The sequence below is a fragment of the Carassius gibelio genome, chromosome B10, assembly GCF_023724105.1.
Source record: "Carassius gibelio isolate Cgi1373 ecotype wild population from Czech Republic chromosome B10, carGib1.2-hapl.c, whole genome shotgun sequence".
NCBI lineage: Eukaryota > Metazoa > Chordata > Actinopteri > Cypriniformes > Cyprinidae > Carassius > Carassius gibelio.
The window spans coordinates 12592384-12618041 of NC_068405.1; the positions used below are offsets into that span (position 1 = coordinate 12592384).

A 25658-nucleotide genomic window follows, 5' to 3' on the forward strand; every position below is an offset into this window, starting at 1 on the left:
CATAAAAAAAAAATCAACTTTTACAGGTTTGGAACAACATGAGGGTGAGTAAATGATGACAGAATTGACAGATGACAAAATTTAAATTTACTAGATGTCATACTGACCTTAGCATTGTGGAGGCAACATCTGCACTCTCTAACTCTAGTTATTTTGGTGCCGCTAGTGGTGCAGAAATCATGAAAAAAGGGGAACAGCAGTCTAAATTTTCCAGTACAAATCACACTTCAGCAACTCAACACTTTCTTGATGTTTGGGCTTCGGGTCCTAAGAGACCACACACTGCTGGAGGACCGCAGGCTGCTCACACAGCTCATGTCGTCGGCTCCTCAGAGCTGAGGACACATGCGATGATCGAAGTAAACCACTTCTTCCTCTCACAGGCCTCTCAGCTTCGCACAGGAACAACTGTGAGGCTGTGTTGAGAGAGGTGACCTACATTTTTCCCGGTGTGATAGAATTAGCTTGTAAACAGAAATTTTCTCTAATTATGTGTGATTATCTCTGAGTCTGGAGGTAGGAATTCTAATGGAGTGCAATCTTTTTGGCATGCGGTTTTAAAAGAAAACAGTTTATATGAATGTCTGTCATAACCTATAATTATGTGGTTAGATAAGGATGAACACCATTTAAAAAGTGCCTTCATTTCCTTTCAAGTTCCTTTCTTTATTTGATCGTTTCATTATTGCTCTGTCATGCTGTACTAAGCAGAGATTAAATCAACATTTTCTCTAAATTAAATTTACATTAGAAAAAGGGAAGTAAAAAGCCAATTGTTTGGCCCTTCCCAAGCTTAATGTGTGCTATAATTTGATGACATGCACTGTCTTGCTCTAAACTACAAACTCGTCCTCGTTTTACATTGCAGATAAGCTTCACTCGTCTTTCAGACGCCCTACATCTACTATCTATTCATTTTTTTGGCTCATTTATCCTTTTATTCTGTTAACTAAGATGGATGGTGCACCTGTTTTGACCTTTTTATCGACTGTTTTACAAGACATTGAAGGTCTCTTCTTCTAAATATGTCAGTTTTCTCTTTATTTGTGCCTGATAAATCATCTCTATGTTTTTCTTTTTCTTTCTGTCGTTTTACTCAATCTCTTTTGATTTCTCCTACAGTGTAAAAACTTACAATTATCGGCTTATTCAATTTCTACTTGACCTGACCTTAAAAAATGTGTTATTCTTGGTTGACACGAGTGATGAAACTGGCATGAAACAAGCACAGCTATGTAAAATAATTATATTGTATTTTATTGTATTATATTTTATTTTTATATTATTATATATATACATCCATATTATATAATATTTTATGATACAATTTAGCTGTCATTATAATGATTGCAGAATGCCACATATTTAAAGTAATTAATTTGAATTTGTTGTTGTTTTTTTATTATGCAAATAGAGGTGCAAATCATTTTATTTTATTTTACATATATTCATATTACATAATATTTGAATATACAATTTAGCAGTCATCAGTGATTGCAGAATGCCAATTTTTTTATAATTTTTCTAGTTATATATATTATGCAAATGTAGGCAACAGCTATGCACTATATATATATATATATATATATATATATATATATATATATATATATATATATATATATATATATATATATATATATATATATATGATTTAGGAGTTTTATTATTGTTATTATTACATAATTTAGCAGTTATTATAAAAAAGTATTTGAATTTAGAATGTCACAATTTTTCGGAAATTGTAATTAATTGTAATTATAGTTACCTTTTCATTATGAAAAAAGAAACAAACCACTATGTGACAAAGGGTGACATAAATTTTGGTATATTATATTATATTATATTATATTATATTATATTATATTATATTATATTATATTATATTATATTATATTATATTATATTATATTATATTATACAATTAGGCATTTGTTAAGAGTATTTGAAATCAGAATTTAGCAATTTTTCTGAACTCTTAATAATAGTTTATTTTTTACCATGCAAGAAAATATAATTTGCTAAGAGATACGTGAACCATTAAACTAGCATAGTTAGGTAATATTTATTATAATTTATTTAGATTTTACCACATGACGGACTTTTTTAGGTTATATATATATATATATATATATATATATATATATATATATATATATATATATATATATATATACATATATATATTTTTTTTTTTTTTTTTTTGCATTCAGCACTTTTCTCCTTTTATATTTCAATATTTATAAACCCATCCTCATTTAAAACCTTTCAGTATTTAGAACCATTTATAAAGCTGATCTCCACAATATTGGTGATTCCATATTTTACTATCCCTGTGGGGACATTTGGTCCACATCATGTAGGCAGAACCTGACCCCCACATACACTAGGACAGATTAGCACAGTCATTCTTTCCTTTCAAGCAGGGGTGGGGTCAACAGGTGCTCCGGCTGCCATATCTAAGCAAACAGGGCGAGCAACAAATCTCTCCAAGAGCTGACAGCTCAAGAAGATCTCAGATGACAAGCCGCTAGAAAGCAACCTTGAAAGTCACGTACTTGAGTATACAGACAGTACACTTTAACACAATTACACGATGTCAAAATGTTCATATCAGCGTCTCAAAATAATCGCACACTTAGTCTCCTCGTGAAACAAGCACATGTGCTAATCTGACACAGCCGACTGCGGCGAGACGTGACAGGATCCTGCAGCTGTTAGGAAGAGAAAGCTTCTGTCTCCGCCGAATCCTATATGAAGAGTCTGACTCACTACTGCCTCCAAAATTTCCCAGAGTTCCCTGAGAATTCGATTCTTAGGGGAAAATCAATACTAGCGCTGTCTGTGTGCATAACCGCCCCCCACCCTCCTCCTCCCTCATCTCTCAGATTCCTTCCACCGTTTTCGGTTTATCTCGGTGTACGCTACACCTCAGTATGTCTGTCTGCGAGATCCTTCCAAGACGACCATCGTCTCAGACAACACTCCTAGTCCCTCTCATCTTCCTCTTTTCGGCGAGAGGGTTTAAATTTGCTGAGCTTTCAATAATACAGATTTGTCAGACTCCTTGAAGACAGCATTTCAAAGGCAGCGGCCACACACACATACGCAGGGATCCATCAGACATTCCCCGTGTGTAACAGGTCTTCTCTGAAATCTTCAGGCCTGTATTTAAGAGGGATTAAATCAGTCAGTCAGATCCAAATGGCTCCTCTCTGTGTGGAATGCAGACAAATGAGCACCTCAAATAGTTGTAGAAAGAACTCGGCTCACAACCGCAGGGACGAATCCTGCTTAAACTGCTGAGCCAGACGCTAGCCGGACACACTAAAAGGGCGATATGCTTTTGGAGGGACAGAGAAATTGGCTGTGGGACCGCGCCGTGTGACATGCTGTGGTTATTTGGCCTCTAATGAGGAGTGATGGTTGACATATCGCTTTCTGCTTCCCTCCGGCGTGAGCTTTAAAAACACAGCTCTCAAGGTTGGAGACTCGGAGCGAGTTGCAGATAACCTGTGTGAACGGCTAATCTTTCACGGATCTGTCAGTGGGATTGCTAGTTTTTATCATCAGTCTTTGTGCTACTGTAGCTGTAGGATCATTGTGGGATAATGACAGGTTTATATAAGATCACTAGGCTCAGACAGAATCTGAAGCTGGAGTTTTTAGGCATTTGGCTTAGTGACGAATATGGAGATGAATAAAAACTTTACATGAAAACTAGTTTAAAATTTTAGTTATATAACCAATGTTTTCATGTAGATTTTGTATTTTTATAAGCAATTTACACATGATTGTTGTTAACAAAAAAAAAACAAAAAAAAAACATGATGGCATTTGATGTAACCATTAAGTAATCTCATTAATTTCCGTTTTCATTCATTTTTTTAAATGTAAATGTGAACATTTTGAAAAGGGTAACCCTAAAAGGGTTTCCATAACAAGTGGCTATATATTATATAATATATATTTCTAATATATGTGACCCTGGAGCACAAAACCAGTCATACTGTAAGTAGCATAGGTATATTTGTGACAATAGCCAACAATACATTGTATGGGTCAAAATTATACATTTTTCTTTTATACCAAAAATGGTATATATGTTCCAGAAGTAAATTTTGTAAATGATACCGTAAATATATCTAAACTTAATATTTGAAAGTAGTTCCCATTGCTAAAAACTTCATTTGGACAGCTTTAAAGAACTATATTCAAATAGTTGTATCTCAGCCTAATATCATATCCTAACAAACCCTACATCAATGGAAAGCCTATTTATGTATAACATAACATATATTGATGCATAAACCTTTTGTTTGTTTGTTTTTTTTACTTTTTTTATTACCCTTATGACTGGTTTTGTGGTGTGGGGCCACATATATACCAAGTGCACTGATTTATATTTGGTAGACATTTATTAATATTAAAACAAAATTGCTTCTCTACTTACTCTACTTATTTTTTTTAATAATAATCGTATGCAAACTACTGATGCCAAATTCATTTTTACCTCTTATTTCTATTTTATGCGCTAGAAATAAAATATCAATATGAATTAAAATTTTAACCCTATGAAGCCTGATATGAAATAGTAATCAAAATGATTTAAAAATAAAAAAAAAGTTTCTTAAAAAAGAAGGAAAAAGCATTTGGAAAAAGCATTAAAAAAAATCTAAAAGATAATAATAATAATGCATATGTACTTGTTATGTATGTTTTGTATCATATTAGATACATCAAGCTTTATGGAGCTCTTACTCAAAAGTTTTAATAGGCTCAAAATGAGTGAGATGTGATTTGGTGCATATGTTGTTATTTACAGTATATAGGCAGAAAAGCTAAGTTGAAATTTTTTTTATAACAGTATAACAGTAAACATATAATGCAACGCAATACAATGACTGAATAAATTATGTATCATTTTTGAAACATTTTACAATTTTTTCTTAAAAAAAAATCTGTGACTTTCATGCCATTGACCCATATTTGAGCAGATTTTGTGGAAAAATCTGTGGAATGGATTTAAATATATGCCTAATATAGCTACTACACTCTTATTAGTAGGTCAAAGTATTGTTAAATTAATTTCAACTATTTAATAATCACATACAGTAGGAAGCACAGAATGTGCTTAATTTTATGATTGACAGGTTGTCAAATTCAGCTTGAAGTAAATCTGTGAGTTCTGTGGGAGCAGATACATGTGGGCCTAGCAATCACTGTCCAATAAAGCTGCTGCAGAAGCTGCTGGAAACAAGTGATGCAGTATTGCCACATCTGGCCACATATTGCCCCCAAATCACGACCTTTGGATGTCAGTAAGATGTTTCGTTTGGCTCGCATCTAGTCAGGCTCAGAAACTTTCTGTCAGCATGCTGCAGAACAAGGAGAGAGTTTGACCTCAGCCAGCTGTGTCCAAAAAGCTGATGTGAGCCATATGACCAGCGACAGAAAAAAAGCAAAGCTGATGTGCTTTCATAACAGCTTCATAATTAACAAACATATGGCGCTCCTGTCAAACATTTAGAAATAGAGCATGTTCTCTTTTTTCATGTTCCATCATGCGACTCAGGCTCAGATATTTTCAGCCATTCATTGTGACAGCCTTGTTTATTTTTACAGCAGCTAAGTGTGTTTACTGAGATTTTAATTAGGCTAATAAATTATGCTTTTAATAACAAATTGTGACAATGGAATTCATAAAAAAACTTGCACTATAAATGCACTATATACACTATAAGTCTATATGATATGATATGATATGATATGATATATGAAACTAAAACTGAAGTAAAAACTATTAATAGAACCTATAGACATATGTATTTAAAAAAATTACTACAAATTATAAAAATACATAAAATAACTTCAATATTTACATGTATTAAAAGTAAAGATGAACATTTTATTGTCATAAAACTATATAGTAACACCAATAAAAACTCATCACAATATAGCCTGAATTTGCTTTACAACTACTTTGACTTTCTGATATTGATATATTTCCTATTTAAATAGTAATTTTGAGAGAGGTCACTTACCACTTTTTTAATTATTCCTGCTAGCAGGTGATCTCACTAGTGGGCGGGGCATTCTAATTATAGAGAGCATTTGATTGGATACAAATTTCTATAGTGCAGGATGAGTCACTAATATTTTACTCCGTTTTCCTGGAAGAGAAAGACTGTAAATTTTAACTGCATGTGCAAAATCCAAGTCAGAAAATTGGAACATTAAATAGCTGTTATATAATACAATGGCTCTCAGAGAATCTATAATAAAGTCATTATAAAATACATAATGCACAGTAATAAATTTGCAATAAAGCCATAATGAAACATTAATGCAGGGCTATGGGTGACGTCCAGTGAAATAACCGTATCCTCACTGATCTGTTCTCATTTTCAGCATATAACTGACTTCAGATTTGATTGATGGATGGCATTGCATTGGGTCTAAGTGAACTATAATGATCATGTATTTCCTGTTGATGCCAGTAATTAGGGCCGGGCCATAAACACGAAGCGCTCTATTGTCCTCTCAGTATGCTTTCAAAACCCATTTCTGTTTTATTTTAATGTACATTAGTGTAAAGTTGATAAGCTGAAAATATAGCCTAATGCGTTAATGTGAGTCTACATTTTGGACATTTTGAAATAAACAAACCAAAATAAATAAGCAATCTGTAACCCCAGCAGGGTCAGAGCGAACTGAAATGTTCAATCTACAATTTTATTTGTGTAAGAGGAATTAGCTTTCAGTGCAATTAAATGGAAGACACTAATAGACATAGACTCTAACCTGGAAAGAGTCATAGCACCCCCTTGTGACTGATATGTTCATTACATGTATTAAATTGAATGGGTATTCTCTCTATGCTATGTATAAATAATTGTAATATTTGCCAACGAATGAAGCCATTTCTACAGGATTTTAATACTTAGATATTAAAGGACAATGTTGTGCATAATCTTCATTAAATAAATAAAAAAAAAAAAAAAAAAACTCACAAATATGCATTTAAACCTTGGAATCGTGTCAGCTGAAAGTGTTTCCTGCCTTAAGATGTTCTGTTAGCTAATTAAACAGACTAATGTGCAGTACATGTCTTGAATGGTGTAGCAAATATAAGCACAAGGCATTCAATTAAGTGTGTTTCATTAGGGCTGTTATTTAGTTTTAAGTTGTGTGAGCTGAAGTTTGTGTTTATGTGTGTGAGATCGCTCTCATTGGTTCTGAATGTCAAGAGCTTGTGTGTCTTTTGAAGAGGGTCTTTCTCATTTCGTGAAGTGCTTGTAGACTACTTCTCTTCTTCGTGTTCTACCAAGACAACAGCGTCTCAACAAGCAGTGAAGAAATCTCCTTATGGCCTGATTGAAGCACTCATAAACACTGCAGTAAATATTACTTCTCAATTTAACATATTTTTAAAAAGGGTCAGAAAGTAGTAGCGCATAGTTTTGATCCTCTTGTAGCCTATTTACAATTGGGTTATGTTTCATTTACATTATAAGCTATTTGATTCACTGTATCAAACAAAAAAAAATGTAATTAAAGTATTTTAATTTAATTTAAAACCATAATTATTGTGCTGCCATGATGTCTCCGCATTACAAATGTTTATTTTATTGTATATTATATATTTTATATTTATTATAACACTTTATAATAAGTAAACAGTAATAAAATATTTAAAAATTAAGTAACTTAATTAACATACTTTTTATTAGATAACCTTGAGTTTTAGATAGCATTTTTTAAAACATCTTAACCATAAAATAGTTCTCACTTTAAATGAGGTCACAGGATTCAGAAAATGTCGTTAATTAAGTGCTTTAAAACCTCCTTTATTGGACATTAATTGCATTTTTATTCATTTTTTTTATTATAAAGTGTTACACATTCATTTGATAGATATATAGAAAGACAGACAGACAGACAGATAGACAGATAGACAGACAGACAGACAGATAGATAGATAGATAGATAGATAGATAGATAGATAGATAGATAGATAGATAGATAGATAGATAGATAGATAGATAGATAGATAGATAGATAGATAGATAGATAGATAGATAGAACTTAATTTCAATTAAACTGTAAAGGAAAGTACACTCACAGTGTTTATGTATATGTGGAGAACAGAAGCCCTCTTGTCTTAGTACTCTTTAAAGTGCAGCCAGTGCACACACACACACAAGTGTTTTTATGCTAACTTTCTCGCTTACTAGTGAGCCTTCCTCCACAACTGCCTGCCCACCAATGCAAGGTTGTCTTGTTTCCATAGTTACCTAGTGGGTGGTCTGCATCCCACTTTTGTTCTTCTTCCTTTGACCACTGTACTGGATTGCACTGTGGAGGATAACACAAATATACACAATAATTAGGACAAGCACAAGAAAAGGGGAATAATTATTGAACCACTCCAACAAGAAAACTGCAGTATTGTATTGTAAACCTCAACATATGGTCTACATTATTGACGTGGCTAAAACTTTAACCTATTCTGACTGTTCTCTTTTTCTACATCTTTTCTGATTGGACATTTTTGTTATGTTTAACACTGAGTTTGAAATCTCTGAAAATTCTGACGGCACCCATCCACTGCAGAAGATCCATTGGTAAGCAAGTGATGTATTGCTACATTTCTCCAATCCTGTACTGATTAAAAACAAACTCATCTTATATAGCATTAGGATAAATACATTTTCAGCAAATTTCCATTTTTGGGCAAACTGTTAATTTAAGTAAATAAATTACAGAAAACTAAGCTTTTATGGATCAATTGTAAATTAAAGTTTCCATTTATTACAAAAACAGCGCGTTGCACTGAAGTTTAAGTGAAACTAAAAGTAATCTACTAAAATAAATAAATAAATAATAATAAACATTCTCTGTAGTGCTGTTCAATACGAGAGACGAGAGATGCACGAGCTCGTGAGCCCAAGTGTCACTCCAGCGCGTGAGCTGAATCGCACTGACGTCACTCAGTGACTCAACCGCTCATCCTTAGTAAAAGTAACGCGGCTGTGAGTAACAACTCCTCTGGTCTCGGCTCATCAGTTATTAAGCTCTGATGGAGGTACATGTTCATATGGCGGTGTTACAGGTGGAGGAAGGCTCTATGGAGCGTTCTTGAAGGAATTTAAACTGCGCAATTATTCCTCACACACGCAGAGTTCGGTTTTCAGCTCATGTCGCAGGTAAGCTGATGAATATATTTAAATACAATTGAGTTGCAAACTAATAAGTTATGTTACCTCTTAGATGTTACAACAAATAAGATCAGTCCTGCTTCACTAAATTGTGTTCGTCACTTGTGCGTTTCTTTGCTATCTCTAAAAAACACACCACTAGATGGCAGTGTTTGAATACAGAAATGTTTAAGATATTTCCATGGGTTGTATAGCCTATTATTTAACAGCGTTCTTTTAACATTTATTTACACTCATTTCTGTTCTGTTTATTTATTATTTGTTGAATTATGTATACTGTTTTTATGTTGTATTAAAAAATAATGTATATAAATATATTATATTGCTAGAGATGTAGCAGCTGTGTTTTGAAAATGTGACACACCTCATGACATCTTGTCACCTTTACAAAAACAAAACATTATGAAAACATATTCGCTCTCTCTGTAACTTTCCTGTCATTTGCACAGCTGTCCAGCAGCTGGGATTTTTCCTTCACCCCTGCAGTGGGATGGCTAATGATGTCACTAATGCTGATGCATCTGCAGCCAATAGAAAAGGGCCATTGGTACCAGTTTGTGAAGAGCTTCTGTCTGATTGAGCTCAGGGAGATGAACAGCTTGGAGAGCCAATCATCATGGAGACGAGGTGGGTCTTTTAACTCCCCCCTGACCAATAATCATGGCTTCCGTAGGGTTAAAAGATGATGACACTGACTGAGCATCATATTTCACGTGTGTAGCATGTTCAGACAAAGCTGTTGCCAAGCAGAGCTGGTTCACGTTTATGGATTTTCAACAGATTTTTGATTTATGATGCTACGAATGTTAGAATTATTTAACACACTTCTTATCAGTTAAATATGATGCATGAAATGTATTATAAAATAATGATTACGTTTGCATTGTCCCATCTGAATAAAAGTATATCTGTAATTTTAAGTTGTTAGTGATCTGAAAATACCTATATCCTGTGTTAAAGTTTATTTTATGCTCTGGACATGGATGACACTGCCCAAAAGTGTGCAGTATGTTAATAAGAGTTGTGTGTGGATTTATAATAAGAGCAAAAAAATCCCATAGAAATACAATAAAAAGCCATATCTAGAAACCAGATTTATCTATAACACCCTAGAAATCATCCAGAATAGCCTAATAGCTCCCTGTAACATAGTGGCGTCAACTATTAAACATGCATAATCTGGTTGGAATTATAATTAAGAGGCAAAGATATGAAGCGTAGCACATCGCCACTCAGAACTAGATGCATCTTTTATGGCTCTGTTGCACCAGAGGAATTCCAATAAGCTATTTCATGCATCACTGTTTAGTGTGAATCTTCTGTATGTCCTTGTGCTACTGCGAACACATAAACAGTATTGATTTATGACATCTTCTGGTTTTTCTCTTTGCATAGACTCAGCGGTCACATGTGGTTTATGGATGTGAGAACTCCATGTTTGACTGACTCAAGTGTGTAGTTCTGTTACCATGGTGAGCATGAATCCAGCTCAGCCAGACAGAGCATCTGATTGGCTGGCATGCCAACATTGGTATATCATGCAGCCGGCTGACTCGCCCAATGGAGACCGTGCAGCACTGGAGCTGTTGCTAAGGGCAGTCAGACAGGAATCTGTCTAATGTCTTATGATCTGTGTGGTTTTTGTGATGCACCATCTCTGTGTGTCCATCAAATTTGGGTTTGTACTCACCCTGAACACTGTCTTCTCTGCTTATTTGATAGGATGGGGATGGGGCAGATGGGGTACGTGGGTGCTATGCACAGAAAGTCACGTAGGCAAGACCCCCTCCCTTCTTTCACCCACTGCCTCACTGCCTCAATAGCTCAGTCTAAGTGCCTCAGTCTCAGTCAGAAACTGTGGATCTGCCCAGCTGTGACCAGACACCTCCAGGAATGCACAAGCATTTTGAGTACTCTTCTGTTCTTCGATCATCCTCTTCCTCTCTGCTCCTTTCCTCTACTATGTCATCCTGTCCTGTCTTATGCTCTGTATTTCTCATCTATTCTCAAATCTCACCATCATATTTTTCCTATCATATAACCTATTGGGTTCTATCATACCCAGTCCACCCATTTCCAACTTTGCTATTCTCTATTCTCTATTCTCAGAATCTATTCTTATGTCTCACAATCATTTATTTTCTTATTTCATCTATTCACTTCTCCTCCCCTGTTCCCAATCTTTTTCCTATCCCTATTCTATACTATCGGATACTATCGTATCCCTATACCAACCCATTCTATTCTATTCTATTCTATTCTATTCTATTCTATTCTATTCTATTCTATGCTTTTTGTTTTCCTATCCTATCTTATCTTATCCTGTCCTATTCATACTCTTTCCTACCCAGTTCTTGCCTTATCTTATTAGTGGTGCTTGCCGGAGGCAAAGCATCACTATTATTATCTCACATACTTATTAGTGGTGCTTGCCATAGGCAAAGCATCACTATTACTATGCTCCGTGCTTATTAGTGGTGCTTGCCATAGGCAAAGCATCACTATTATTATCTCACATACTTATTATTCTTCTTCTTACTTCTTCCGTACAAAACTTCGGCGCGTAACTCGTCCCGCAGTTTTTGTCACAGACCAACGAAACAGGCGTCAAATCGTGCGGCCTATTGAGGAGAGGTGTGCTATGACTTTTATAAGCGATCGGGCGTACGATGTTCGTACAGCGGGCGAAAAAATGGCCGAAAAACGTCCCATAGGAAATGCATTACTGAAAACTTTGACGGATTATAGCACAGAGAGGGAATTTCGTAGAAAAACGTAAATCACCACATTCGGAGAGGCTATCAGGCTGTGCGAGAACATACCTCACAGAGGGGTAAAAGTTGTACCCCTGGGGTGCTAGAGACCCCCAAATTTGCCCCATAGACATATTATGGTGAGGGATCGCCCATGAAACACTGTGTTTTTCCTACTATGGGAAATTACATAGGGATATTGTATTGAACATAACTCGGCATCACTGTGTCATAGAGACAAGGGGGTGGGCTCATTTGAATCAAGCAACCAATCAGACTCTCAGGATCATTATGAAGCTATCAAGCCACGCCCTAGCAACCATATAGAGCACCATAGCAACAAGCCCCATAGACTTCCATTGAAAAAGATCAAATGAATAACTTTGGATAGAAGTGTCATAGAAATATGAGGGTGGGCTCCTTTGACTCGAGCAGCAAACGGCCAATCACGTATCACCTTCAAGACTTCCTAGCCACGCCCTAGCAACCATTAAGAGCTACCTAGCAACCTAAATCCAAAGATAGATATCTTAACATCTGAAAGACATAGAAGCATGGGGGTTGGTTTATATTGTCAAGCAGACTTTGAAGTATCATCATTGGCAGCTGCAAGGCCACTCCCTAGCAACCAACCAGAGTACCCTAGCAACCATTTTTCAAGGCCAATATCTCTGTATCAGAACATTGTACAGACATGGGGGTTGGTTTAAATTGGCAAGTAGCCTTTGGAGTATCATCATTGGCAGCTGCCAAGCCATTCCATAGCAACCAAACGGATTACCCTAGCAACCGTTTTGCACGACCTATATCTCTGCATCAGAACATTGTACAGACATGGCGGTTGGATTTTTTGACTCGTGCTAGCAAACTGGACTTCCAACATGCTAGTCATGCTAGCAGTGATTAGCTACATGCTAATAGTGATTAGCTAAGTGCTCAAATGGGCTAAGAACTCTATAATAACTACATAGTGACCATCTGTGACAACTACCAACCACCTAGTAACATCATAGCAACCACCCAGGAGACCATAGCAACTGCCTAGCAACCAGCCAAAACACCCTAACAACCGCCTAGCAACAGCTTAGCAACCACCCCAAGTACCGTAGCAACTGCCTAGCAACCACCCAGGTTACCATAGCAACCGCCCTAGCAACCACCCCGGGTACCCTAGCAACCACATAGCAACACCCTAGCAACCACCCCGATTACCCTAGCAACCACCCTGGGTACCCTAGCAACGGCCCTAGCAACCATCATGGGGACCCTAGCAACCGCCCTAGCAACCACCCCGGGTACCCTAGTAACCACATAGCAACACCCTAGCAACCACCCCGATTTCCCTAGCAACCACTCTGGGTACCCTAGCAACGGCCCTAGCAACCATCATGGGGACCCTAGCAACCACCCCGGGTACCCTAGCAACCACATAGCAACACCTTAGCAACCGCCCCAATTACCCTAGCAACCACCCTGGGTACCTTAGCAACGGCCCTAGCAACCATCATGGGGACCCTAGCAACCGCCCTAGCAACCACCCCGGGTACCCTAGCAACCACATAGCAACAACCTAGCAACCTACCCGATTACCCTAGCAACCACCCTGTGTACCTTAGCAACAGCCCTAGCAACCATCATGGGGACCCTAGCAACCACCCCGGGTACCATAGCAACCACATAGCAACACCCTAGCAACCACCTCGATTACCCTAGCAACCACCCCGGGTACCCTAGCAACAGCCCTAGCAACCATCATAGGGACCCTAGCAACCACCCTAGCAGCCACACCTTAGCAACAGGGCGCCGAGTTTTGCCACTGCAAGCACCACTCACATTTTCTTCAGGAAATGTACTTTCTAGTTATTATTATTCTTCTTCTTCTTCCGCCGAAAGTTTGGCGCGTAACTCGTCCCGCACCGTTGGTCACAGACCCACAAAAGAGGCGTCAAATCGTGCGGCCTATTGAGGAGACGCGTGCTATGACTTTTATAAGCGATCGGGCGTACGATGTTCGTACACCGGGCGAAATATCGGCCGAAAAATCGCATAGACAACGCATTACGTCCAACTTTGACGGATCGTAGCTCCGAGAGAGAATTTAGCAGAAACATGTGAATCACCACATTTGGAGAGGCTATCAGGCTGTGCGAGAGGACACCTCTCAGAAGGGTACAAGTTGTACCCCTGGGGTGCTAGAGACCCCCAAAGTTGCCCCATTGACATAGTATGGTGAGGGATCGCCCATGAAACACTGTGCTTTTCCTACTATGGGAAATTACATAGGGATATTGTATTGAACATAACTCTGCATCACAGTGTCATAGAGACAAGGGGGTGGGCTCATTTGAATCAGGCAACCAATCAGCCTCTCAGGATCACTGTGAATCTATCAAGCCACGCCCTAGCAACCATATAGAGCGCCATAGCAACAAGCCCCATAGACTTCCATTGAAAAAGATCAAATTAATAACTTTGGATAGAAGTGTCATAGAAACGTGAGGGTGGGCTCGTTTGACTCGGGCAGCAAACGGCCAATCATGTATCTCCTTCATGACAACCTAGCCACGCCCTAGCAACCATTAAGAGCTACCTAGCAACCCAAAGTATAGAGAGATATCTTAACATCTGAAAGACATAGAAGCATGGGGGTTGGTTTATATTAGCAAGCAACCATTGGAGTATCATCATTGGCAGCTGCCAGGCCACTCCCTAGCAACCAAACACAGTACCCTAGCAACCGCTTTGCAAGATCTATATCTCCGCATCAGTACATCGTAGAGGCATGGGGGTTGGATTATATTGGCGAGCAGCCTTTGGAGTTTCATCATTGGCAGCTGCCAGGCCACTCCATAGCAACCAAACACAGTACCCTAGCAACCATTTTGCACGACCTATATCTCTGCATCAGAACATCGTACAGACATGGCGGTTGGATTTTTTGACTCATGCTAGCACACTGGACTTCCAACATGCTAGTCATGCTAGCAGTGATTAGCTACATGCTAATAGCGATTAGCTAAGTGCTCAAATGGGCTAAGAACTCTATAATAACTACATAGTGACCATCTGTGACAACTACCAACCACCTAGTAACATCATAGCAACCACCCAGGAGACCATAGCAACTGCTTAGCAACCAGCCAAAACACCCTAGCAACCGCCTAGCAACACCTTAGCAACCACCCCAAGTACTGTAGCAACTGCCTAGCAACCACCCAGGTTACCATAGCAACCGCCCTAGCAACCACCCCGGGTACCCTAGCAACCACATAGCAACACCCTAGCAACCGCCCCGATTTCCCTAGCAACCACCCTGGGTACCTTAGCAACGGCCCTAGCAACCACCCCGGGTACCCTAGCAACCACCCTAGCAACCACCCCGGGTACCCTAGCAACCACATAGCAACACCCTAGCAACCACCCCGATTACCCTAGCAACCACCCTGAGTACCCTAGCAACGGCCCTAGCAACCATCATGGGGACCCTAGCAACCGCCCTAGCAACCACCCCGGGTACCCTAGCAACCACCCCGATTACCCTAGCAACCACCCTGGGTAACCTAGCAACGGCCCTAGCAACCATCATGGGGACCCTAGAATCCGCCCTAGCAACCACCATGGGTACCCTAGCAACCACATTGCAACACCCTAGCAACATACCCGATTACCCTAGCAACCACCCAGGGTACCTTAGCAACCACCGTAGCAACCTCATTGCAACAACCTAGCAACAGGGCGCAGAGTTTTGCCACTGCAAGCACCACTCACATTTTCTTCAGGAAATGTACCTTCTAGTTAGTGGTGCTTGCCGGAGGCAAGGCACTACTATTATTATCTCACATACTTATTATTATTCTTCTTATTCTTATAGATTCCGTACAAATTTCGGCGCGTAACTAGTCCCGCAGCTTTTGTCACAGACCCGCAAAAGTGACGTCAAATCGTGCGGCCTATTCGGGAATGGTGTGCTATGACTTTTATAAGCGATCGGGTGTACGATGTTCGTCCGGCGGGCGAAAAATCGGGCGATAAAACCCATAGACTTAACATTGGGGTCAACTTTGACAGAACGTAGCTCTGAGAGAGAATTTCGCAGAAACACGTGAATCACCACATTTGGAGAGGCTATCAGGCTGTGCGAGAACATACCCCGCAGTGGGGTATAAGTTGTACCCCTGGGGCGCAAGAGCCCCCCAAAATTGCCCCTAATACAAAGTATAGGGAGGACTTTTCCTGCTATGGGACATTACATAGGGATTTTGTATTGAACATAACTCTGGATCACAGTGTCATAGAGACAAGGGGGTGGGCTCATTTGAATCAGGCAACCAATCAGTCTCTCAGGATCACTGTGAATCTATCAAGCCACGCCCTAGCAACCATATAGAGCACCATAGCAACAAGCCCCATAGACTTCCATTGAAAAAGATCAAATGAATAACTTTGGATAGAAGTGTCATAGAAACATGAGGGTGGGCTCGTTTGACTCGGGCAGCAAACGGCCAATCATGTATCTCCTTCAAGACAACCTAGCCACGCCCTAGCAACCATTAAGAGCTACCTAGCAACCCAAAGTATAGAGAGATATCTTAACATCTGAAAGACATAGAAGCATGGGGGTTGGTTTATATTAGCAAGGAACGATTGGAGAATCATCATTGGCAGCTGCCATGCCACTCCCTAGCAACCAAACACAGTACCCTAGCAACCGTTTTGCAAGATCTATATCTCCGCATCAGAACATCGTAGAGGCATGGGGGTTGGTTTATATTGGCAAGCAGCCTTTGGAGTATCACCATTGGCAGCTGCCAGGCCACTCCATAGCAACCAAATGGAGTACCCTAGCAACCGTTTTGCACGACCTATATCTCTGCATCAGAACATCGTACAGACATGGCGGTTGGATTTTTTGACTCATGCTAGCACACTGGACTTCCAACATGCTAGTCATGCTAGCAGTGATTAGCTACATGCTAATAGTGATTAGCTAAGTGCTCAAATGGGCTAAGAACTCTATAATAACTACATAGTGACCATCTGTGACAACTACCAACCACCTAGTAACATCATAGCAACCACCCAGGAGACCATAGCAACTGCCTAGCAACCAGCCAAAACACCCTAGCAACCGCCTAGCAACACCTTAGCAACCACCCCAAGTACCGTAGCAACTGCCTAGCAACCACCCAGGTTACCATAGCAACCGCCCTAGCAACCACCCCGGGTACCCTAGCAACCGCATAGCAACACCCTAGCAACCGCCCCGATTACCCTAGCAACCACCCTGGGTACCGTAGCAACGGCCCTAGCAACCATCATGGGGACCCTAGCAACCACCCCGGGTACCCTAGCAACCGCATAGAAACACCCTAGCAACCGCCCCGATTACCCTAGCAACCACCCTGGGTACCTTAGCAACGGCCCTAGCAACCATCATGGGGACCCTAGCAACCGCCCTAGCAACCACCCCGGGTACCCTAGCAACTGCATAGCAACACCCTAGCAACCACCCCGATTACCCTAGCAACCACCCTGAGTACCTTAGCAACGGCCCTAGCAACCATCATGGGGACCCTAGCAACCACCCCGGGTACCCTAGCAACCACATAGCAACACCCTAGCAACCACCCCGATTACCCTAGCAACCATGCTGGGTACCCTAGCAACGGCCCTAGCAACCATCATAGGGACCCTAGTAACCACCCCGGGTACCCTAGCAACCACACCTTAGCAACAGAGGGGCGAGTTTTGCCACTGCAAGCACCACTCACATTTTCTTCAGGAAATGTACCTTCTAGTTATTCTTATTCTTCTTCCGCCAAAATTTCGGCGCGTAACTAGTCCCGCAGTTTTTGACACAGACCAACGAAACAGGCGTCAAATCGTGCGGCCTAATCGGGAATGGTGTGCTATGACTTTTATAAGCGATCGGGCGTACGATGTTCGTACACCGGGCGAAATAACGGCCGAAAAATCGCATAGACAATGCATTACGGCCAACTTTGACGGATCGTAGCTCCGAGCAAGAATTTCGCAGAAACATGTGAATCACCACATTTGGAGAGGCTATCAGGCTGTGCGAGAACATACCTCGCAGAGGGGTACAAGTTGTACCCCTGGGGCGCTAGAGACCCCCAAATTTGCCCCATAGACATACAATGGTGAGGGATCGCCCATTAAACAGTGTTTTTCCTACTGTTTGAAATTACATAGGGATTTTGTATTGAACATAACTCTGGATCACAGTGTCATAGAGACAAGGGGGTGGGCTCATTTGAATCAGGCAACCAATCAGTCTCTCAGGATCACTGTGAATCTATCAAGCCACGCCCTAGCAACCATATAGAGCACCCGTAGCAACAAGCCCCATAGACTTCCATTGAAAAAGATAAAATGAATAACTTTGGATAGAAGTGTGATAGAAACATGAGGGTGGGCTCGTATGACTTGGGCAGCAAACGGCCAATCATGTATCTCCTTCAAGACAACCTAGCCACGCCCTAGCAACCATTAAGAGCTACCTAGCAACCCAAAGTATAGAGAGATATTTTAACATCTGAAAGACATAGAAGCATGGGGGTTGGTTTATATTGGCAAGCAACCATTGGAGTATCATCATTGGCAGCTGCCAGGCCACTCCCTAGCAACCAAACACAGTACCCTAGCAACCGTTTTGCAAGATCTATATCTCTGCATCAGAACATCGTAGAGGCATGGGGGTTGGTTTATATTGGCGAACAGCCTTTGGAGTATCACGATTGGCAGCTGCCAAGCCACTCCATAGCAACCAAACGGAGTACCCTAGCAACCGTTTTGCACGACCTATATCTCTGCATCAGAACATCGCATAGACATGGCGGTTGGATTTTTTGACTCATGCTAGCACACTGGACTTCCAACATGCTAGTCATGCTAGCAGTGATTAGCTACATGCTAATAGTGATTAGCTAAGTGCTCAAATGGGCTAAGAACTCTATAATAACTACATAGTGACCATCTGTGACAACTACCCACCACCAAGTAACATCATAACAACCACCCTGGTTACCATAGCAACTGCCTAGCAACCACCCCGGGTACCCTAGCAACCGCATAGCAACACCCTAGCAACCGCCCCGATTACCCTAGCAACCACCCTGGGTACCCTAGCAACGGCCCTAGCAACCATCATAGGGACCCTAGCAACCGCCCTAGCAACCACCCCGGGTACCCTAGCAACCACATAGCAACACCCTAGCAACCGCCCCAATTACCCTAGCAACCACCCTGGGTACCTTAGCAACGGCCCTAGCAACCATCATGGGGACCCTAGCAACCGCCCTAGCAACCACCCTGGGTACCCTAGCAACCACATAGCAACACCCTAGCAACCGCCCCAATTACCCTAGCAACCACCCTGGGTACCTTAGCAACGGCCCTAGCAACCATCATGGGGACCCTAGCAACTGCCCTAGCAACCACCCCGGGTACCCTAGCAACCACATAGAAACACCCTAGCAACCACCCCGATTACCCTAGCAACCACCCTGAGTACCCTACCAACGGCCCTAGCAACCACCCCGGGTACCCTAGCAACCACATAGCAAGACCCTAGCAACCATTCAGATTACCCTAGCAACCACCCTGGGTACCTTAGCAACCATCATGGGGACCCTAGCAACCGCCCTAGCAACCACCCAGGGTACCTTAGCAACCACCGTAGCAACCTCACTGCAACAACCTAGCAACAGGGCGCCGAGTTTTGCCACTGCAAGCACCACTCACATTTTCTTCAGGAAATGTACCTTCTAGTTATTCTTCTTCTTCTTACTTCTTCCGTACAAAACTTCGGCGCGTAACTCGTCCCGCAATTTTTGTCACAGACCAACGAAACAGGCGTCAAATCGTGCGGCCTATTGAGGAGAGGTGTGCTATGACTTTTATAAGCGATCGGGCGTACGATGTTCGTACAGCGGGCGAAAAATCGGCCGAAAAACGTCCCATAGGAAATGCATTAAAAAAAAAATTGACGGAGCATAGCTCTGAGAGAGAATTTCGCAGAAACACCTGAATCACCACATTTGGAGAGGCTATCAGGCTGTGCGAGAACATACCCCCAAGTGGGGTAAAAGTTGTACCCCTGGGGGGCTAGAGACCCCCAAATTTGCCCCATAGACATACAATGGTAAGGGATCGCCCATGAAACACTGTGTTTTTCCTACTGTGGGAAATTACATAGGGATATTGTATTGAACATAACTCTGCATCACAGTGTCATAGAGACAAGGGGGTGGGCTCATTTGAATCAGGCAACCAATCAGCCTCTCAGGATCACTGTGAATCTATCAAGCCACGCCCTAGCAACCATATAGAGCGCCATAGCAACAAGCCCCATAGACTTCCATTGAAAAAGATCAAATTAATAACTTTGGATAGAAGTGTCATAGAAACGTGAGGGTGGGCTCGTTTGACTCGGGCAGCAAACGGCCAATCATGTATCTCCTTCATGACAACCTAGCCACGCCCTAGCAACCATTAAGAGCTACCTAGCAACCCAAAGTATAGAGAGATATCTTAACATCTGAAAGACATAGAAGCATGGGGGTTGGTTTATATTAGCAAGCAACCATTGGAGTATCATCATTGGCAGCTGCCAGGCCACTCCCTAGCAACCAAACACAGTACCCTAGCAACCGCTTTGCAAGATCTATATCTCCGCATCAGTACATCGTAGAGGCATGGGGGTTGGATTATATTGGCGAGCAGCCTTTGGAGTTTCATCATTGGCAGCTGCCAGGCCACTCCATAGCAACCAAACACAGTACCCTAGCAACCATTTTGCACGACCTATATCTCTGCATCAGAACATCGTACAGACATGGCGGTTGGATTTTTTGACTCATGCTAGCACACTGGACTTCCAACATGCTAGTCATGCTAGCAGTGATTAGCTACATGCTAATAGCGATTAGCTAAGTGCTCAAATGGGCTAAGAACTCTATAATAACTACATAGTGACCATCTGTGACAACTACCAACCACCTAGTAACATCATAGCAACCACCCAGGAGACCATAGCAACTGCTTAGCAACCAGCCAAAACACCCTAGCAACCGCCTAGCAACACCTTAGCAACCACCCCAAGTACTGTAGCAACTGCCTAGCAACCACCCAGGTTACCATAGCAACCGCCCTAGCAACCACCCCGGGTACCCTAGCAACCACATAGCAACACCCTAGCAACCGCCCCGATTTCCCTAGCAACCACCCTGGGTACCTTAGCAACGGCCCTAGCAACCACCCCGGGTACCCTAGCAACCACCCTAGCAACCACCCCGGGTACCCTAGCAACCACATAGCAACACCCTAGCAACCACCCCGATTACCCTAGCAACCACCCTGAGTACCCTAGCAACGGCCCTAGCAACCATCATGGGGACCCTAGCAACCGCCCTAGCAACCACCCCGGGTACCCTAGCAACCACCCCGATTACCCTAGCAACCACCCTGGGTAACCTAGCAACGGCCCTAGCAACCATCATGGGGACCCTAGAATCCGCCCTAGCAACCACCATGGGTACCCTAGCAACCACATTGCAACACCCTAGCAACATACCCGATTACCCTAGCAACCACCCAGGGTACCTTAGCAACCACCGTAGCAACCTCATTGCAACAACCTAGCAACAGGGCGCAGAGTTTTGCCACTGCAAGCACCACTCACATTTTCTTCAGGAAATGTACCTTCTAGTTATTCTTCTTCTTCTTACTTCTTCCGTACAAAACTTCGGCGCGTAACTCGTCCCGCAATTTTTGTCACAGACCAACGAAACAGGCGTCAAATCGTGCGGCCTATTGAGGAGAGGTGTGCTATGACTTTTATAAGCGATCGGGCGTACGATGTTCGTACAGCGGGCGAAAAATCGGCCGAAAAACGTCCCATAGGAAATGCATTAAAAAAAAAATTGACGGAGCATAGCTCTGAGAGAGAATTTCGCAGAAACACCTGAATCACCACATTTGGAGAGGCTATCAGGCTGTGCGAGAACATACCCCCAAGTGGGGTAAAAGTTGTACCCCTGGGGGGCTAGAGACCCCCAAATTTGCCCCATAGACATACAATGGTAAGGGATCGCCCATGAAACACTGTGTTTTTCCTACTGTGGGAAATTACATAGGGATATTGTATTAAACATAACTCTGCATCACAGTGTCATAGAGACAAGAGGGTGGGCTCATTTGAATCAGGCAACCAATCAGTCTCTCAGGATCACTGTGAATCTATCAAGCCACGCCCTATCAACCATAGAGAGCTCCATAGCAACAAGCTCCATAGACTTCCATTGAAAAAGATCAAATGAATAACTTTGGATAGAAGTGTCATAGAAACATGAGGGTGGGCTCGTTTGACTCAGGCAGCAAACGGCCAATCACGTATCACCTTCAAGACAACCTAGCCACGCCCTAGCAACCATTAAGAGCTACCTAGCAACCTAAATCCAAAGATAGATATCTTAACATCTGAAAGACATAGAAGCATGGGGGTTGGTTTATATTGTCAAGCAGACTTTGAAGTATCATCATTGGCAGCTGCAAGGCCACTCCCTAGCAACCAACCAGAGTACCCTAGCAACCATTTTTCAAGGCCAATATCTCTGCATCAGAACATTGTACAGACATGGCGGTTGGATTTTTTGACTCATGCTAGCACACTGGACTTCCAACATGCTAGTCATGCTAGCAGTGATTAGCTACATGCTAATAGTGATTAGCTAAGTGCTCAAATGGGCTAAGAACTCTATAATAACTACATAGTGACCATCTGTGAAAACTACCAACCACCAAGTAACATCATAACAACCACCCTGGTTACCATGGCAACTGCCTAGCAACCACCCCGGGTTCCCTAGCAACCACATAGCCATACCCTAGCAACCGCCCCAATTACCCTAGCAACCACCCTGGGTACCTTAGCAACGGCCCTAGCAACCATCATGGGGACCCTAGCAACCGCCCTAGCAACCACCCCGGGTACCCTAGCAACCACATAGCAACACCCTAGCAACCACCCCAATTACCCTAGCAACCACCCTGAGTACCCTAGCAACGGCCCTAGCAACCATCATGGGGACCCTAGCAACCGCCCTAGCAACCACCCCGGGTACCCTAGCAACCACATAGCAACACCCTAGCAACCGCCCTGATTACCCTAGCAACCACCCTGGGTACCATAGCAACGGCCCTAGCAACCATCATGGAGACCCTAGCAACCGCCCTAGCAACCACCCCGGGTACCCTAGCAACCACATAGCAACACCCTAGCAACCATCACGATTACCCTAGCAACCACCCTGGGTACCTTAGCAACGGCCCTAGCAACCATCATGGGGAGCCTAGCAACCGCCCTAGCAACCACCCCAAGTACCCTAGCAACCACATAGCAACACCCTAGCAACCACCCTGATTACCCTAGCAACCACCCTGGGTACCCTAGCAACGGCCCTAGCAACCATCATAGGGACCCTAGCAACCACCCTAGCAACCTCCCCGGGTACCCTAGCAACCACACCTTGGCAACAGAGGGGCGAGTTTTGCCACTGCAAGCACCACTCACATTTTCTTCAGGAAATGTACCTTCTAGTTCCATTATATTCTTTTATATTCTATGCTTTTCTTATTCCTTTTGCTATCCTATAATTGTCCTGTTCATTCCTAGTCCTATTAGCACCTATTGTATTCTATTCTGTTCTATTCTATCATATCCTGTTCCTATTCTTTCATCTGTCATATCCTCCTCTATCTTATCCCATCGTTTCCTGTTTATTCTGATGGAGTCCTATTCTATTCTATTCTGTTCTATTTTATTATCATGTCTTTTGCTTTTCATATTCTTGCTGCTATGCTTTCCTGCTATCCTATCTCTATCATATTCTATTCTATTCTGTCCTATTGTGCCCTATTCTATTCTGTTCTCATGTCCTATGCTTTTCTTATTCTTACTGTTATACTATGCTGTCCTATCCTACTGCTACACATATGCTGTGTACTATATATTCTATTCTATTCTATTCTGTCTTATGCTGTCCTGCTATCCTGTTCCTGTTCTTTCATATATAGTAAATTAGTAATATATTTAAAATACATTTATTTCATACTTAGTTAAAATCTATTAACATATTTACTGACAGATAACTTTAGACTTACTGATATAAACATTTTAATTAACTTTACTTGGCATATTACTTGTGCACAATGTACTTTTCTTAAAGGTGCAATAGGTGATTGTCTTTAGGAACATTTTCCAATTCCCGTCCTTGTGCACATATTTTGCATGTCTTGTTTAGTTAACACACCCAATTCAGATTACCAACTCATTAGAAGTGAGCTAAGTGCTATGAACTGTGTTCTCATCGATATGATCCCTACACCATGTTCATTGCTCCCTACTCCCTTAGCAGGGTTTTACTTCACTTTAGAACATGGGTAGTAATGTTGTCTCTGGTATTCTGGTCTGTGAGCATAATTGAGTTTGGGGGCGTGGCTTTGGACAGTAATTACAGGTAGGGTGGGACGATCAGACTAATGTTAGCATTGTGCAAGATCTCCTACTGCACCTTCAATTTAGCAACTTTTTTATTGTTTTTAATTCAACAAAATAACATCAATTTAAAAAAAGAGGAAGCAATAGAAACATCTATTCATTTTACAATCTTAAAAAAAAAAGTCCACTTTATATAGTCCAAAATGTTTGAAGAAAAACATTTCCATGCATTGATGGTAAAGGGTTTAGCCTTATTCGGCTGTGTTGTTGTACATTCACAAGTCACTATTTTAAGGATGCTACAAATCTAGAATGATGTTTTAATGTAACTTTTGATGATGATAATTTCAGACTTTAAATGCTAAATATTTAAACTGTACCTGAAGTATATTTGGAACAGTTCCACTTAAGCACAATAAAATATACTAAGTATATATTTAATTTTACTTCAACACTGCTTCTGCAAAATTAAAAGTGCCTTAAGTACAAAATTAGTTGTTCCAATTGAGCAGACTTTAAGTATACCAGTTTAGTATACTTAAAAGTCCAATTGCAGGGTATTTTATTAAGTACACAAATATGAAAAAAAAATTATTTGTAGTATACTTGGCATGAAATAATTGTATTTCAAATACATTTAAGTTTTTTTTTTTTTTTTACTACAGCTTCCCTGTCTTATTATATCATGTCCAATTCTATTCAGTCCTATTCATACTTTTTCCTATCTTGTCCTATTCTATTCTATTCTATTGCTGTTGTTTCCTTTCACATTCTTTCTTGTCCTCTCCTCTCCTGTCTTATTCTATGCTGTCTTTTTCTATTCTGTTGCATTCCTGTTGTTTCCTATTCTATTCTGTTCTGTCCTCTCCTGTCTTATTCTATCCTATCATGTCTTGTCTTGTTCTGTTCTGTTCTGTTCTATTCTATTCTATTCTATTCTATTCCATTTTATTCTATCTTATGTTTTATAATACAATTAGCATTTCCTATTCTTGTTCCTAATGCTGTTTTACCCTGACCTATGCCATCCCTATTCTGGCGTATCCCATTCTACTGTCTTACTTTTCTTATTTTTCCTGTCCTATTGCTTTTTTCTTCTACTCCTCTCACCTATCATTATCAGCGCAGCTTTTAACTCATTAAAAACTCTGTAGTACCTGTAGT

General features: G+C 41.2%; 1 protein-coding gene and 1 long non-coding RNA gene across 4 annotated transcripts in view; one reads left to right on the forward strand and one right to left on the reverse strand.

The window, feature by feature from the left end:
- Positions 1-9008: 9008 nt before the first annotated feature.
- The window catches only part of kdm6bb (lysine (K)-specific demethylase 6B, b), a 41854-nt gene continuing 25204 nt past the window's right edge, over positions 9009-25658 (forward strand). Inside the window, exons 1-3 of one of the 2 annotated variants that reach the window (XM_052567332.1) lie at positions 9009-9209; positions 9671-9848; positions 10617-10693. The gene's annotated coding sequence lies outside the window, so the exon portion shown is untranslated. The remainder of the gene's footprint in view (positions 9210-9670; positions 9849-10616; positions 10694-25658) is intronic. The other variant, XM_052567331.1, reaches the window with a different exon arrangement.
- LOC127966402 (uncharacterized) lies at positions 12228-21501 on the reverse strand. Of its 2 annotated transcripts, none has more exons than XR_008155626.1 (3): positions 21361-21501; positions 18992-19378; positions 12228-12972 (listed from the first exon to the last, which is right to left on the reverse strand). It is a non-coding gene; the product is annotated as an uncharacterized LOC127966402 (long non-coding RNA). The 2 variants fall into 2 exon arrangements; XR_008155627.1 differs by lacking the exon at positions 12228-12972 and adding an exon at positions 16602-17031.